The sequence below is a fragment of the Oreochromis niloticus genome, linkage group LG9 (genome assembly GCF_001858045.2).
Source record: "Oreochromis niloticus isolate F11D_XX linkage group LG9, O_niloticus_UMD_NMBU, whole genome shotgun sequence".
Taxonomy (NCBI): Eukaryota; Metazoa; Chordata; class Actinopteri; order Cichliformes; family Cichlidae; genus Oreochromis; species Oreochromis niloticus.
The window spans coordinates 27,582,310-27,599,637 of record NC_031974.2 but is presented as its reverse complement, the minus strand read 5'-3'; the positions used below and the strand labels follow the sequence as shown (position 1 = coordinate 27,599,637).

At 42.2% G+C, this 17,328-nt stretch overlaps 1 protein-coding gene and 1 long non-coding RNA gene across 4 annotated transcripts in view; one reads left to right on the top strand and one right to left on the bottom strand.

Annotated features, from left to right (window-relative positions):
* adarb2 (adenosine deaminase RNA specific B2 (inactive)) overlaps positions 1-17,328 on the top strand; it is a 208,366-nt gene that overhangs the window by 70,631 nt on the left and 120,407 nt on the right. The window lies entirely within an intron of this gene.
* On the bottom strand, positions 3,089-4,652 carry LOC109203646 (uncharacterized). Its single transcript, XR_002063413.2, has 3 exons — positions 4,010-4,652; positions 3,560-3,829; positions 3,089-3,374 (listed from the first exon to the last, which is right to left on the bottom strand). It is a non-coding gene; the product is annotated as an uncharacterized LOC109203646 (long non-coding RNA).

Here is a 17,328-nt window from a genome sequence, read left to right as displayed (position 1 = left end):
ACCGTTCAAACAGCAGTCGCTTTCTAAAACATCGGATATGTATCGGATTCAGTACCACATACGAAAGTGACCCAGATCGGATTTGAAAATATCGGATTTGTGCCGTTCACACTGTCATACCATGATCGGATATGGGTCGCACAGGGTCAGAAAAGTCGGATTTGATGCGCTTTCGCCTGCAGTGTGAACGTAGCCTTTGTTACTTTTTTAAAGCCATGCCAATGTATCGGTGAGGCCTTGCCTAAATTGACAGTACTACTCTCAAGTGCTTCACATTTCTACCTTCCCCGTGCCCTAGCGTTTCTGGAGAACCCAGTGTGTCTACACAACTATTCATTTATTATTTTTTATTGAACTTTCTATGAAGTTCGTTATTAAATTTGGAATTATTTCCAAAGTATCTTCACTTTTTGTTTACTGCCTAAAACTTTTACATAGTACCATTAATCCAGAAAAGAATGAAAGGGCCAGGCTAAACTAGAAATCAGTATTGCAAGATATTAGCACGTCATGCATGCACATAGATGATGTAAATAACATGACGTGCCCTCTAATGAGTCTAGTAATCGATTATATTGTGTGACATTCAGTGTCTTTTCATCTCATGAGCAGTTTTAAAACTGGATAATATAAGGAAGTGAGCAGAGATCATTTAAGATTTATCACTTCTGGTGTTGACCTGTACGTCCAGCAGTAGCTGGTCAGTAGGTTTGCAGTGCTGTGATGCTCTGTGTTAGAACTGAAGCTTAAAAAAAAAGTCTGAGCGGTGATACTGAAAACATCCCAGTCAATGAAAATTAAGATTTAATTTTTGGGCTGTCATTTTATTTTGTTCACTAAAAACTACATTTAGCTTTTTAAACTTAATTTTGGGTGGGTTTGTTTAATTATACAACAATTTAACAAAGTTAATAGCCAAAAATGTGGTCTCAGTCATCAGCACTCCAGGGGTTATCTGGTAAAGATGAGTGCATAGACACACTCATCCTTATGAGTGGGTCCAGATTTTTGTGCTGTGGTGCTGTACTTGTACTTTCTTTATATACCAACAGCCACTTCAGCTGCTACAAAAGAGATAAAACTCTGTTTCTTACACATTGACTTTATTTGGAGAGCAAACCTCCCTTATTTTAAAAAGTTAAGTTTCTGCTTGCCATCTAGCCCTGGCTGGATGACTGGGTGTTTTGATATTATTCAGTTACCTCTCCAGATAAGCTCATGCCCCACGGTTGGACAGGCTCCAACTTGACTGTCTTAGGCTGTAGCTGGCAACAACACATCTATTTCTGCTCTGGAGATCTGCCGTGACCTGGAGCACCACTCTAACCAGAACCTACAGCAGGCGAAGAAGTGGTTCATGCGTCGCTACACCGAGCTCACTGGGGCTGTAGAGAAGAGCAAGCGCAACCGTTGCCAACTGCAGTCCCAAGACTGTGGAGGTGAAGTATGTCCGCAAGACAAGATGCTCAATGAAGACGCAGATAAAGAAGAAGTACTCATCAATTAAATGCCATGTGTATTATTTAATACTTTATACTAAAAAAAACAAAAATACATTCAGTGGCAAATGACAGAGATTTTAAAATTGGCCTGTTGTGCCTTTCCTTCTTGTTAAGCATGTAATGGCTAGAGTTCATGCAAGTTCTAAGTAATATCAGGCTTCAAACTAACTAAGCGCCTAGTTTTAGACTGTTTTTTTCTTTTCATGGCCTATTGTGATGTCAGCGAGAGGAACATTTCTCATGTGGTCGTCTCAATCACAAGAAAGTTTACAGGGAGATGAATCAAATCGCCTTTCTGTCATGAACCACTGGATGTCTTAAAGGTACAGTTAGTAATTTTTTGAGGTTATTTAAAAAAAGGAAAAATCCTTAAAGTATATTGTACTCATAAATATATACATTGATTATACACATTAGTGTGTAATTACATCTTCCAACAATTTGATGAGTTCTCATAAACTCAGAATGAATCCATTAAAAATGGATCGGAGCAGGCGCCACTTTGTGGAACCTGCCATATTCCCCCTCCATATTTGAATACATTGGCCCGGAAGGATGTCTTCCTTCCATTTAACTGCATTTTGTGTAAATTCTATGAGTAGAGACCGGTGACATACATCGTACACCAAAAACAGAGAGGAGAACTCTCAGGTGCTTGCGTGCTGTGGAGGGACATTTAAATTTGTGCCCGCACCTTCATGCTCAACATATGAAGGTTCATATCTATGTTTTCTCACAGGAGACGGTGAAACTAAAGTTGGGCCTCTAACACATTAAAATATGCATAAACATATTTGTATGACAACAACTACAGGAGGCTAACAGCAGCTAACAACAACATAAACAGAAGAACTTATCAAAAGAAATCATTAAGTTGTGCACTCCAAACTTATTTTTTTAAATCTCTTTTGGCTGACTAAAACATGTTTGTCCTATAGCAGCCACTGTAGTTAGAATCATGCACTTGAACTGGGAGTGGTAAACAAACAGAACTCAGTTGACCACAGTCTGCACTCTACTGTCATGTAGCGGTAAAAGTTTTACGACTGTAACTTTAAAGTCTTGTGAAACTTAAAAATCTGCTTTTAATGCATAAGATGCATAGGATTTATTTTGAAATGTGAATCATGTTCATCTAGCTTGGTTCAGGAATGAAAATGCAGAGGTGAATATGGGTCCTCTTTAAATCTCTCTTTCCATAAGTTTGAGAATTGCAGTGACGTTCCAGTGAAGCCTTAGCACATGGTTGTTGCAGTCATGTACAGCATGTTGACATCCTGCTCACTGAGCTCCGGTCAGGCGTCAGTCGTTGTGTGTGTGAGTGATGCACCTCCTGCGTTTATTGACTGGAAAAGCAGAGAGGAGGGGAAAAAAGAGGGTCACCGAGAGGTGTGTGTGTGTGGAAGGGGGGGGGTTACAATCGTCTGTCCAACTCTCCGCAAGACACAAGTCACACCTCATTAGGAGGTAGTGGAAAAGAGAACAGCAGTTATGTCTGCCGTGAAAGCACCGTCTCACACACACATAAACACAGACACGCTCGCACACAGACACTTCTACCCCAATTACCCCTATCTTGTCCCTCGAGGTGACGGACTGAGTTATGCTGACAGGCACCCCTCTAGAAGGTAGGGGGAGAAAGTCAAAAAGAGAGGGAGGGCAGGCAGGACAGGAGAAGGGGAAAAGTGATGGAGGAGTGAAAGCTGGGGGAGTTCAGAAAGGGGAGGAGAACAGAGGCGAGAGAATAGACAGAGGGGGGTGGTGGGGGCGTCACGCGGCATGAGGCGGAATGAAACATGTCTCCCTGTCACCTGCCACACACTGGAAATGGATGGGCCCGCAATCTTGCCATCAGCGACTTATCTCTGCGGCCTGGAGGGGTGGGCAAAAAGAAGAGAAGGAAGCAAGAAAAAAATTGTTGAGAAGAGTTTCTTCTGCTGCAAACTCACAGTAATTTGTTACAATTTCTAAAGACAAATATGACAGGGTGGAATTACTCTGCCACTACGGAGGCAGTCATTTGCAAATGCCATAAAGTGCAGGTATAAATCTCCTACCCGGATCCACTTAATCTCTGACTTCTGGGCTCTTCGGTGGCAGCCGTGTAGTCATGTGTTCACAGCAGAAGCCTTCTCAGTTCTCATATTTTAAAAAGTATTGTACAGTAGTGATGGAAGCGGCTGGTACACTGTGGTGACTAATGCTTTCTGTTGATACTGAAAATAAGTCGAAAGCTTTGGAGACCACGAAATGATGCTGACAGATCTCCAGCAATCAATGCAAGGACTATTCACGCAACCAGAGGAAGCTCCTAAGAGCATCTTCAGCTGTTAGGAAGAAAGGCAGGAGAAGGTAAGGATAGACAGTTTTATTCAAATAGCAGAGCTGTAATACAGACACACTTCCGATTTCAAAGCTCTTATGTATAACTTCCAAATTATCTGAGAGAGCACTTCAATTCAATTTTATTTTTATAGCGCCAAATCACAACAGTTGCCTCAACTTACTTGATATTGTAAGGTATCTACAATAATGCAGAGAAAATCCCCATCATCAGATGACGCACTATGAGCAGGCACTTTGGCGACAACGGGAGGGAAAAACTCCCTTCTTAACAAGAAGAAACCTCCAGGCGATCCGAGGTCCAGGGAGGGGTACTGTGAGGGGAGAGAGACAGAACAAAATATACCCTGTGTAAGAATGGTGCATAAACACAAGGAGAGTGAAAAGAGGTGAGTGAAAACAGTGCATCATGGGAAGGCTTCAGCAGCTTAGATCTATCCGGTCTTTAAGTGATGACGTGATGAACCCTGTTTCCGGGCCCAAACTACTCTACGTTTAATAAGGCTGTTGTGTTTTTAACATGTTTTAATGCTTTGTATCTTGTTCTATTTAATCTCAAACAGCCCCTAAAAACAGTGATCACTGTCGACCTCTCTCCGTTTTTATTACCAATATTCATTTTAAAGCTCAGTTTTTAAAACCTTACGATGTAACTACAGCCCAGCCCATGCAGCAGTATATTAATGACTCACCTCGTATTGTGGATGGATTATCTCAGTTGTTCTCCTGACTGAAGTTTGGTTTGTTTACAGCATCCTGCCATGCGATTACATTTGTCCCTAACCTTCAGGAACCCTCACATTAACCTTTATCTTGTGGGAAAAATTTAGTGTTGGTCCTCCAGCTTCACTGTTTATATTATGCTAACATAGCTGTGTTGCTGGTGATCACGTAGCACATCATTATATACCAGCTACTCCAACTTCAGTAACCCTACAAACGTCACTGCTGTTTAGTTTTCTGTCTTCATTTATGTTGGAAGTGACAGCAGAGCTGTACGTCTTAATTTGTTTCAGAAATCTCGCAGTTAGAAAATGGTATATTATGTTTAGATGGAAACTAGTGAGCTAACTTCCTGCTAACGTCTAACTCCGTTAAATTTCATCAATTAGGTTTTCGGGGATGCCTGGATGTTAAACTTAATTGTTACACCTGGTAGAGCAGCCACACTGATCATTTTATTAAAGATGAAAGAATTTAGACAGCTTTTCAACTCTCAGTGATGCCACAGTGTTCGTTTGACTTTGGGACCTGCAGCGTAGTTTGGGCCCAGTCACAGCTAATGACGTCAGACTTGAAGACCGGATTGCACCATAACTAAGAGAGGATTCAGGGTCACCTGATCCAGCCCTAACTATAAGCTTTATCAAAGTGGAAAGTTTAACCCTAATCCAAACTGGGAGCTGGTTCCACAGAAGAGGGGCCTGAAAGCTGAAGGCTCTGCCTCCCATTCTACTTTTAAATATCAGAGAAACCACAAATAAGCCTGCAGTCTGAGAGTGAAGTGCTCTTTGATATGGTGCTATGAGGTTCTTAAGATAAGATGAGGACTTTAAATTTGTTCTGGACTTAACAGTGAGCCAATGAGGAGAGAAGCCAAAATGGGAGAAATATGCTCTCTCTTTGTTGTCCCTGTCTACACTCTCACTGAAGGTAAAGAAGTCTTGAACTTCATTAATCATGGGATGTTATCAGTTTAAGAGACAGTCTTGCAGTTTTGTTATAAAGTGACCTGAGTTGGACTTGGGTGCACCATTGTTTAAGAAGTAGAGAAATCCCCACTCAGCGCTGATTACAGTTAGTTTTTCTAGCACTCATCATCATCAGCGCTATGGAAAAGACACCTGCATTCATTCTTTTGTTGCTAAGTTTTTCTTCTCTCGCCCGCAGTTAAGCAATTGGCAGCGCTCCTGTTGAAATCGTTAGCCGTCTGCAGTCATGTTGTAGTAAACATCTGACGTGCGGCTAGACAAAATACAAGAGTGCAGGTGCGTGCTCCCATTCGAGGCATTAACAACAGCAACGAGAGATGATCACACAGTGCGCATTATTATTAGCGCGCCAGACAGTGAGTGATGAGTCCAGTCACTGCCTTAATTTATGTGTTGCTACTTCGTCTTGTCACCGCTGTTCAGCTCCAAGGATTTTACTTCCACCTCGAGGAAGGCGGGGAGGAGTGAGGCTGAGAGCGAGGCAGGGAGAGTGAGGGAAAAAAATAACACTGGAAATGTGACTGTAATGCAGCTCGCAAGTGCAAGCGTGGATTTTCTACTTCCTCTCTGACCAAATCCCACCATTTCAGGAGATTAACCTCGGCATGCGATAAATGTTCGACTTCTTCTTCCCCTCCAATTTCCTTGAAGCTAGAAACTCCAGAAGCCAGCACGGCATGTAAGATAAAAAATGATCACCTAATTCACTCAAGCACAAAATACAATTCTGGAGAGAGGAGGAAAAAGCGGGCAGAAGGGAAAAAGACAGGAAAAGGGAGTGTGTCACCAGTGCACTACCTCACATCCACCGCTTAGAATTCACCTCAATCAATTATTATTAAATGAAGCACTTATTCAAACGGACCTGTGCATAGCAAATAGGTTGCAGGACTGTGATTGTCTGTGGAATTTCTTCTTTTTCTCTTATCCTGTGGGATTAATCGTATTGTTTGGCTTTCCCCGCTCCCCATAGTGCACCTCACATGGCAGCTGTGCTCAAATGCTGTTGATTGCTGAAGGTGCCCTCTGCAGATTGCCGCTGCCACCAAGCCATTTAAATAGAGTTGTTAATAAAATGTAGCGATGATTGCCTTTCACGTCCCCCACATTTCTGGTTTGGCAGACGGCTGGTACAGGGCGAATGTAGGATTTGAGCTAACTCTCAAACTGGGCCTAATGGTAAACTGAGATTAAAATTCTCTCCTGACTTGTACTCATTTGGTCGGATTTGTAATTACCAAAAGAAAATCTTTATCGCCGCCTTACATTTTCGGATGTGCTTTAGTCAAGACTACTACTTTTGATGTTGACCTTCACTGGATGGCTTTGTTCAGAGTTTGACGCTGTGTTTAAGTTCAAAGTCTCTTTGGGCTTATGTCTCCTGGAGGGCAAGCATGGTCAAACAAGTAGCTACCACAAGGGTGGTGTACATGCATCATTAACCGTAGGCGAAATCTTCTATATGATTATCACCTCCACCTACAAGGATTTGGTTTTGTCATTCTGTGTGTAAACACTATAGCTCGAAACGCTGAGTACAGCTGATTAACAATCAATTACAATTTGGCTTATATCCACCTTCAGGGTCAACTTATTGATTTATTGGTTAAAATGTAACAAAAAGCTTTATAATATAGGGACTATGATTGTTATAAGTGTGGTGTGTGTTGTCAACATATAGAAAGCACTGTATAAAGATTTAAAAGTTAAAGGTTAAAGTGTGACAAGACCACGTTTGCATGGAAAATGTTTTGAGTATAGTTAAATGATTTTATTATGACTTTGTTATGTATGTTACAGTAGCAGGTTATAACCATTTAAATACATACCAATTTGAGTTTATTTATGTGATATATTTATTGCTGAACAGTGAAATGAATGCTGCACGTGTACTATATGTGAAAAATAATTGTACTCAAAATTGTGTCTAGTGGAGAGGGGAGCCAGAGATGGACAGACGGATTGGTGCTGCGGCTGCAGTGATGCGGATGCTGTACCGGTCCGTCGTGGTGAAGAGAGAGCTGAGCGTAAAAGCGAAGCTCTCAATTTACCGGTAGATCTTCGTCGCTACCCTCACCTATGGTCACGAGCTGTGGGTAGTGACCAAAAAATCGAGATCACGGATACAAGCAGACCCAGGACACGCTGGAGAGTAGGACTGGGCGACATATCGAGTTTTTAAATATATCGCTATATTTTTATACGAGATATGACATGTGTCAATATCGTTTATATTGATATAGTCTATGTTACGTTATAGTTATACTTGTGGAGCCGCAGGTTTGCCTCTCTTTCGTCCACTTTTGTCTCTATGCAACGTTACTCTGCCTCGCCTCTCCTTCACTGAACACAACTCCCCCTCCCCCATCGCTTCACCTGCAGGCAATGACAAGATGGACACGGGAGCTATCAAAGAGGAGCTGGTCGGTAAAAAAAAACGTTTGGAGATTACTATTTTAGTGCTGGTAGCGTTAATCTCGTTAAAATGGCGTTAACGTCATAACTGCAATAACATGGCAAATCTCCGTTAACGAGCTAACCGTGCTAACGCGTTGATGCAATGCAGCCCCACGCGCGGGGGCTGCACGGCCTAAAATCCTTTCATTTTCTCAAAAATATCTTCTCGACAGTGCGCAGTGCACCTTATGTATGAATTCTGGTTGTGCTTATTGACCGCGAACTAATTTTATGTGGTACACGTCGCTCAGCAATCTGTCAAAAAATGTTTTAGTACGACTTTGGTAAGCTACGACGCCGCACTGCTTGATGGATTGTTGGAGCATTATGGCTACCGTAGTCAGGAGCCTCGCGGAGTGATACGTACTGTGCTTCAACGTAATATTACCGTATTGTGTGTGTATAAGGACCACAAATGGCACCTGTTCAGAGACATGGTTACGAAGCGGATTTCAAACTCAAGGCTGTCAGTCACGCAGTAGAAGTTGGGAACAGAGCAGCTGTGAAATCTGTCTGTCTTTGTTATTATGCTCAGCGTCTTTTAGTTTACATTTTGACTGCACAGTTGTGAGCTTTTTGTTATGCACAAAAACATCATTGTTTTATTTTATTTATGGAGCATTATTATTTAATAAATGCTGATAATTTATTTCTGAGTAATTTTTTCATGTACATCTATGCTGTATGTTAAACTGCCTGTGTGAGATCTGGGACACAGCTTTGACTAAGAACGCTTTGTTCTTACTTTATGGCCTTAAAAAAAGTATCGAGATATATATCATGTATCGCCATCCAGCTAAAGGATATCGAGATATGAATTTTGGGTCATATCGCCCAGTCCTACTAGAGAGATTATATCTCTCGGCTGGCCTGGGAACGCCTGGGTTGTCCCCGGACAAGCTAGAAGAGGTGGCTGGGGAGAGGGAGGTCTGGGCTTCTCTGCTTAGGCTGCTGCCTCCATGACCCGGCCCCGGATAAGCGGAAGAAGATGGATGGATGGATGGATTGTGTCTAGTATATTAAAGTAAATTTCCACAGGGCAAGTTAAAGCCTGCAGTTGTTTTTAGTGTACTACAAACCTCTCAAAGACACAAAGAAAACAAAACGAATATATACAAATTATAATACTGTTCCCTTAAAAGTAAATACTGCCCTGAGAGGGAGCTGCCTCGGCGGAGGTTTGCTCTCTGAGTGCTTTTTGTGCATCTTATGAATAAAAAACCTATTTTTTAACCTATTTTTAACCATCTCTTCCATGCTGTAAGTGAACTTTTACAAGAAATTTAAACTTTCTCGTAATATCACAGTAATTATTACTCAAAGCACAGTATTTCTGTATAAGCATTTCCTTAGTGACACATTGCTGTTCTTCAAGCGAGTAACATTTAAAAAAACCCTGACAGTGGTGGTATTTGTGATTTGATTGATCCATTATCTTTGTGGACAGGCATTTTTGAGAAGCATTGATGCAAAGCAGCTACAAAGAGACATGAAAACTGCTGCCAAGAGATTCAAATCAACTGTATGTAGCTAGAAAAGAAGCCTCAAGGACATTCAAAGAACTACGGTCTACAAGCAACATCTTCTTGTTGCGATTCTGGTCACTAATATTTGCTCGATAACAAATCTTTATCGTAACTCTGTGATTAGTTGAGCTGGAATATTTGAATATTTTAAATATTTTGGTTTAGCCTGAATGTGCCAGCGTTCTATTGCTGCTGGCAGTCGGCCTCCGAGCTTCATCTCAAACCTCGCCGGGGCAGTTTATTACATCAAGATGTCATCCAAGACATTTTTATCAGCCAAAATTTGCCTCTAATGAGCCATTAAATCTTGGATGTGTTTCTTCACCAACTCTCGCCTTTATTTTAGTGCTGCTCATCGTGTAACTGGCAAAACAAGTTTTATTTACTCCAATGATCCTGAAACCAAACGGCTGTTGTTAATATAGTAAGTAGAGCTCTGTGCATCTACCACAAAACAAAGGAACTTTCAGATATGAATATGTAAATATTTGTGATTAGCAGAAAATCACTTCATATGGAGGCGAAGAGTGAAGCAATCACATTTTTCTTTCTGGCTTTGCTTGGCCAATATACCTCCTACACAACTGAATAATGCATATGGACAAGTGTTGGACTAATTAATGTCCACCAACCTTCCTCCACCATCAAATAGGCTTCCCCTGACACCACCAGCTAATGAGCCCACTGGTGACGCAGCCACCAGCGCTCTGTTATGGAGGAGGTGAGCAGTAGTCCGTGGGTGGATCATGATGGTGATTAGAACCAGAGGGTCAAGAGGGCTCTTTGAATTGTTATCAATACCCACGAGTTAGGATATCGTGCTACAGCAGTTCTTCGTGTACCCACAGGTTCACACACAGTGCCAGTGGGCACAAGCGTTTGAGTATTAACAGAGGTAGGAAATCCATAAAGTCTCCATCTTGTTGGCAGAGCTTGTTTGTCTGTCCCTGCAGAGTGTTGAACGGATGCCACGGCTGTGTCCGCCTGCATCCTTGTGATAAAACGAGGGAAAAATTACACAGGCTAGACCAGACACTAACATATTCATTAGTGAGGAATGACTGACTGGGCTGGTTGAAATGTCACTGGGCCAAAAGTCTCCCAGGACTAATGGCACTCTAACGTCTGCATAGAGTTGTAACACCCTGAAGATTTTTGGCTTTCCTCATCAAATGACCGCTAAATTGAAGATTTTCCTACCATTTTCTCGGAGACACCTGTCCCTGTGAAGAACCTTACACTTGTTTCTTTTCTCCGTGAGTGAAGAGCACTAGTTTATCTCTTCTCCTTTGCTCTCTTTTTCACTGTATGTATATGGTTTGAGAGGTTAACCGAGCAGAGCGGTGCAGAGAACAAACACTCTGAAGATACTATGTAGCGTCAATGCTAGCAGCTTTCTTGTTGATAACAGCGTCCTTAAGTAACCTGATGATATATTGGATGGAAATTCTAAACTTTCATGTCTTCCAGCTTCTACTGTGAGCATTTGCTGCAATTAGTCAAAGAGAAATTAAATAAACAAACACGCAGTGATGAAAATAAGCATGACTTGGTGCCAAAAATAACAGTCGAGGATCTGCCACCTGTTTTCGGACAGTTTATTTCAAGTGGGAGATTACAGATTCCTGCAAAAGACACCCACATGTCCCACTTGTAATTACCACATAAAGGCTGACCTGAACGATTTCCCAGGTAGCAGCTGGTATTTTTAGTAAATAACATCATGGATTACATTCTAAGAGGACAGCTGTAATTTGTTTAAGAATGTCAACTTAATTCAGTGATGTGAAGAATTTGTGGAGTTAAAGCTGGAGAGAAGCACTGCTGGTCCTCCAGGAGCTCCGGCTACGCGTTGGAAACAGCTTTTGCAAATAGTCCGGGTTATGAAGTGTCAGGAGGCGTGATGAATAACTCTAATGATCACGCGTGTGTTCTGGGTCACGGCAGTGAAAAGCGGTCAGAGTAGAACAGAATGCAACATGGCAACAACTTGTCCTTGCCGACACCACTGCGGAGGGGTAAAAGCCACACAGGCCGTTCGTGTTAATACACCTGACAAAACAGTCCGTCACTGATGGAAGGCTAAAAGCTCTTCTGAGGAAAGCCAGACGGGGGGCTTTTTCTCCCGCGCAGGTGACTGCCGGCTGCCGCTGTCGGCTCCAATCACGTTGCCGTCTGCGCCACGCTGTTCCTCAAATGCTCAAACCGAGCGAGGCTTTTCTCTCGCCACCTTTCCCTTCCCCTGTTGTTTTATTCATGGGGCTCAGGGTTCATTTGCCAAGTCCTCTGTTGTAGATTTAAGAAGACAAACAGTGCTGCAAATCCACCAGAACAGTTTTAGACTAAATGACATTTTGCTTTGCCGCCTGGCTAATCGTAAAGAAAACAGTGGCGGATCAGCGCTTAAACCTCGTGTCTTCGGGCAGATATCATGCTCGGTATCATGGAGGAATCCTTTGAAGTGTTTGCTGTCTTCCAGAGGGCCCTCAGAGGAAACGCTTCCCTCGTTCGCACACAAACACAATCAGACACACGTATGCGTGCTTTTACACACAAGCGCTCGCCCTGAGAGTTAGTTAATGGTAGGGAAGGCATTAAACAACACGCTCCTCTGTGTATTACCGGTTGCATTATCAGTGACGGCGCTGGCGAGGAACCCTTTGGCGCTTTAGGACCGCTGCGCTCGTGTCTCAGCAGCAGGATTACCTGGGAGAGCCAATAAACGCGTATTAGCCGAGCACAAGTACACAGTGTTCTACACGTGCGTGTGCACGCGCAACCGCAGCAACAGGGGTGGCTGTAAAAGTATATTTGTCAGGTTGGTGCGCACACATAAGCATGGATACAGTAAAAAGATGTGTGTGAAGTACAGGACACATATACATGTTGCGTAGCTGCAGGCAAGAGGCTATAAAAACATATTAGAAAGGAAGACTCCTGCCAGGAAGAAAGCTAACAATGATGGTGGAGGGGAGGTAGGGGGGAGAACTGTGGGATGGCCTGCTTATCTTTGGGTGAGACTCAACAATCCAGATTTAGAACGAGGTACGGCTCCAAGAAGTGATATTAAAAATTGTTTTTTAGTCATGGTCGGCCAATTAGTTTCTACATCTTGAGTCACATCTGAACGGGTGCCATGCGCCTACTCTTAGTTGCATATTTAGCCTTAAAGACAGATCGCGTACCAAAAAAGAAGTCTGAAAATACCCTGCGAAAAGCCTACCTGTGCCAACATTGTGTGAGTGCTGGAAGGCACTGGCAGCCGCACTTTATGTTGTCATACTTATAAATGAATTCATAAAGAAGCTCAACAGTACGCGCTAAGTTAAATGGGTTTTATTCCTTTTGCTTGTGCCCCACAGTCAGTTCAGACCTTCCTTATACTTAAAGTCACACTGATGGCTGAGCATACGCTTTCAATTGTGCTTCTTCACCTGCAGCCGTGTCTTTGTCAGGGGCAGCGGAGAGCATCTCAGTCCTGCCTCCCTCTGCCTGCCTCTGACTCACAACTTTCTTCCTCCTGTTGTTTGTCTGTGGGTGCTCCAAACTTAGCAGTCTCATGGCGGTCGCGCATGAAGTGTCCAATAAAGAGATACAATGCGGGGAAGGCTGACATCCTGTCAGTAGCCAGCTGTTTGCTAGAGTGTGTCTATGTGTCATAGTTGTTTTGACAGTGACATCGGACACTCGCGTGTTTCCAAACTCTTTGCCTCCATCCATCCGAGCAGCCGTCTATTTATCCATCTATCTATTCATCACTGTTATTTAATGAGATGGCATCAACATATCAAGGTTCATTGGCTGTGTGCAGACAAACCCAGATTTAATTAGGCGCCACCACCGAAATCCTTGCCCTCAACAGCGAATGCGCTGGCTTCACAAAATAATGACACATTTACATTTAACCGTCTAACCTATTTCTAATTAGTCAGTTGGGTTTTGTTTTTGTTTTTTTATGATGGCAGAAAGTTCAGCAAAATGACAAACAGATGTATTGCCAATTATCATGCATTCTGAACACCTCATTATTCCTTTATTTGTTTTTTTTAACCGTCATCTACCTACTTTTTTAGCTCTCTAATTTGTACAAGTGAGCTTGTGTAAGCAAGCCGAGAGTCAGAGCTGGCACAATCTGAATGTGGCTCCTTGTGTCTCGACTGGCTCGGCAGTTGCCCCTCTAGCCAGTTGAAATCAATGGGAGCAGTGGGCAACTGTGGCTCTGTGTGGAGCAGATGGCAGAAGAATGGCCCTTCCTCCTACTGTGGCATGCTCGGTTACATACAAATGGGTCAGCTCTCATCGCTGGTCACATAATATCATGAAGCCAGCGGCTCAGTGGGGTTGTGCCACGGGGGAGAAACGGTCTCTATAAGCATGTTTTCCTCAGATCTTGAGTTGGATGACAAATTGCGTGATAAATACTTGAAATACAAACAGTGACAGCTGGTGTCAAGTCCTCTTGATGTTAGTATAGTGAGTATCATAGCCAAATAATACCAACAAATACAATCCAAAGATACTGAGAGGGGGACTCAAAGCAACTAAGGCCACACTGACTGCAGTTTAGGATGAAGTAAACCTCTATTGCAAAATAGATTTCAGTAAAATGTACATGTGCTTATTATAATCTAATTATAATAAAGTAATAAGGTATAGTTTTTCAGTATTTTGAGTATTTCTACAGGTTCCAGTCTTTATGCTAAGCATAAACAGATATACAGATATATGAGAAGTCTTTTTTTTTTCAAATATGCAGCTGTCTGTCTCCATGTCTGGCCATATAGAAAGGTATATAATGGAAAAAGACTAGCCTGGCCAAGCTACACTGTGCTAATGACTTTATTTATAGCCCTCATTGTAAGCTAAGCTATTTGCCTCCCAGATATGGCTAGATGTTTTATAAAATACATCTTGTCATCTAACTCCTGACAAATGGTTGAATTACTCGTTCAAAGGAGGACTGGCGAGTACTACATTTAGTGGGAAGTTGTGGCAAATGTGTGCGGTATGCTGTGCACGCTATGGTATTTCTGTAGAACTTATGATTTATACATCATCAGTCTTTATTCTCATCCAGCAGAAGCAAACCCAGGTAGTGTCCAGCATCTTTCATTCATTCACAACTCCTTCCTCTCAATTCATGGAATTCTATATAGAGAACCATACAGTAGTAGTAAAAAATGCAAAAGTTGACTGAAACCTATTTTCCCATTTCCAGCTTGCATTCTTGTTTAAAGTAGCACGTATTATTCCGACAGCACGTTCCCAAATTAGTAAGAGTTTATGCTATGGTGCACTGTGGTTTGTCCTCTCATCAGTCTGTCATTTTTCCTCTGGAACAATCTTATCTTAAGCTCGGGTAAGGACCCCAGGGTAGCTGTGCACTCCTTTCTGTGAGGTATTGCGGAATAGTTGGAGCACAGCATGTGAGTAATTCTTTATATTAGGCTAGTACTGCAAAATGGTGAATTCACTATATAGGTCACTATAGTGAGAAGTGAGTGATTCCTGCCGTAGCCCTGGAGAAGTTAAATTAATTGCAGGGGTCGCTGGGACTAATTAGACCACTTACAGGTGTATTCGGGCTATTTTTAGAGTAACAGAGTTAAGCTGTTTCACATTGCAGTAACATAACTCCCAAATTGTAGTATCTGATATTGATACTACCTCCAGTGGAAGAAAACTGATTAAAAGAAATGGTTGGTTATTACTACAGATTAACTTCTGCTTAGATATTAACTGAGTTTTCTTAGGCTGATATAAATTCATATAAATTCATGTTAAATGTAATATTTTTCTATCTTGGACTATTCTGTGGACTCTGTTGTCAATCCACATGAATATTGCATAATGAAGTAGAGTGTTTTATATATCCGCTGATGATTTATGGCCCTTCTACCAGAGGTAGGTCTTAATTGCTTAACATGCATGATGGTGTCAGCCTCACTGTGGTGGATGGATGGCTGCCAGCATGAGTCTGTCACATATTCACCCTCATGTTTTTCTCTGAGTGGAGGTGTATTATTTACTCCTTCTCTCGTCTTCCTCATCCCTCACTTACTTACTCCGAGTTCCTCTGGCGTCAGTCGTTTCCCTATCTGTGTTTCTCCGTGCTGGTTTCTCTCAGCGCATCTCTACATTTCTCTTACTTTTCTCCGTTCGCTTTCCTCCCGCTCGTCTGTGCAGTCGATTGTCTGCTGGAGCAACATGTGGCAGGTGGTGAGAGGAAAAAGCAACCGTGAAGACGAAAAAAAGCTCACTGACAAAAGCTCCTTCCCCCGAGCTTGCTTGTAGCTGCAAAAAAATACATCAATTACCTCAATGATTGAATGATGTTAGCACAACTCTGAGGATGTTGCCTCTGTCGAGATGAATGGCGCAGCTCGGCTCAGTGTAGATTTCTGTGTCGACTTGTGTTTGTTTTGCGCGTGCAGCCTCGCCATCAGTAATTATAGCACTGTGTCGCTGTCTGGCTTGGCCTGCCAATCAAATCATGAGAGAGTTATGTACTGCAACGCTGCAACATCTGCGTGGTAGCGGTCTATGTATCTGACTCTTAGTACGGATTCCAGGAGCTCCAATTTCGCCACAGAAATAAGCTGACAACTATGTCAGCAGAATGAGGACAATAGCATAACTGTTCTTTTTGACAACACACAATTAGGTCCATATATTTTTGGACGGTGACACAATTTTTGTTATTTTAGGTGTGCACCAAAATATATTGAAGTTTCTGTTGGACGATGAATATGGGCTTCAAGTACAGAATTTCAGCTTTAATTGGGGAGGGTCGAGATAAATTACTGGGAAGCTGTCGTGAACATGTGGTCAAAGGAGCTTTTAGTGTAAGTTCAATGGGTCATCCTTAGGCCATCTATCAGTGAGTTAGCAGAAACTTTTGTGGGGGGAAAAAGGAACATGTTTAAGGTCAGTAACTTAAAAAGGCCCTTATGTACATAAATGACGGCACTGGTGAATGATTGTGGGATTCCTTCCATGATTAAGGAAAAAAGCAGATGAAACTAAGCTCAAGACTGGAGTAAGTTTGGAACAGCTCCTATCTGAAACCCAAACGCTTATATCATCATCCGTAAAACAGTGTGATGGAGAAGTATGCATTGTTTCCAGTCGCACAGGGTCAGTAGCATTTGTTGGTGATGTCCTAGACCTGTATAGAGATACTTTCTGCTCACATGTAGTCAAGTTGACTGAGCAGCGCTTCCCAGTACAGTCGGATAGTGACCCACAACATTCTGCAAAAGCAACCCAGGAATTGTTGAAGTTGAAGTGTCGAAAAAAGTCAGTCGCTTGATGCCAGCTTGGTGGAGTGCTTGCTAAACATAAAACTCAAAGCAGGAAGACAACACCCGAAGACAGATTTGGTGTCTCATTTGCTTCTACAGTTTAGGCAGTCAGGGTATTATGAATGCATTTTATTTACTTTATTTAAAATTTAATATTATTATTGTCCAACTCGCTTTTGGGCACTAAAACTAGAGGACTGTGTATAATAAAGAATATTGCTCCTCTACTGGTAAGGTAACATGTTTATTCATTTCCTCATTTTAAGTCTCCACTTTCCACATTCATTATAAACCCTACCAGTGCCAGCAAAAAATGTCATATTCTGCACTAATAGCATAGTTTCATTTTAATCCTGATTTTCTAAAAAGCTTTTGATTACTTTGGTCATTCATTGGTCCTCGTGTCAGGTTTGTTTCACAGATGGTGGCATAGATTTGTATATCAGAGTTTGAGAAACCTTGTTATAGTTTTAGTTCATTGTTG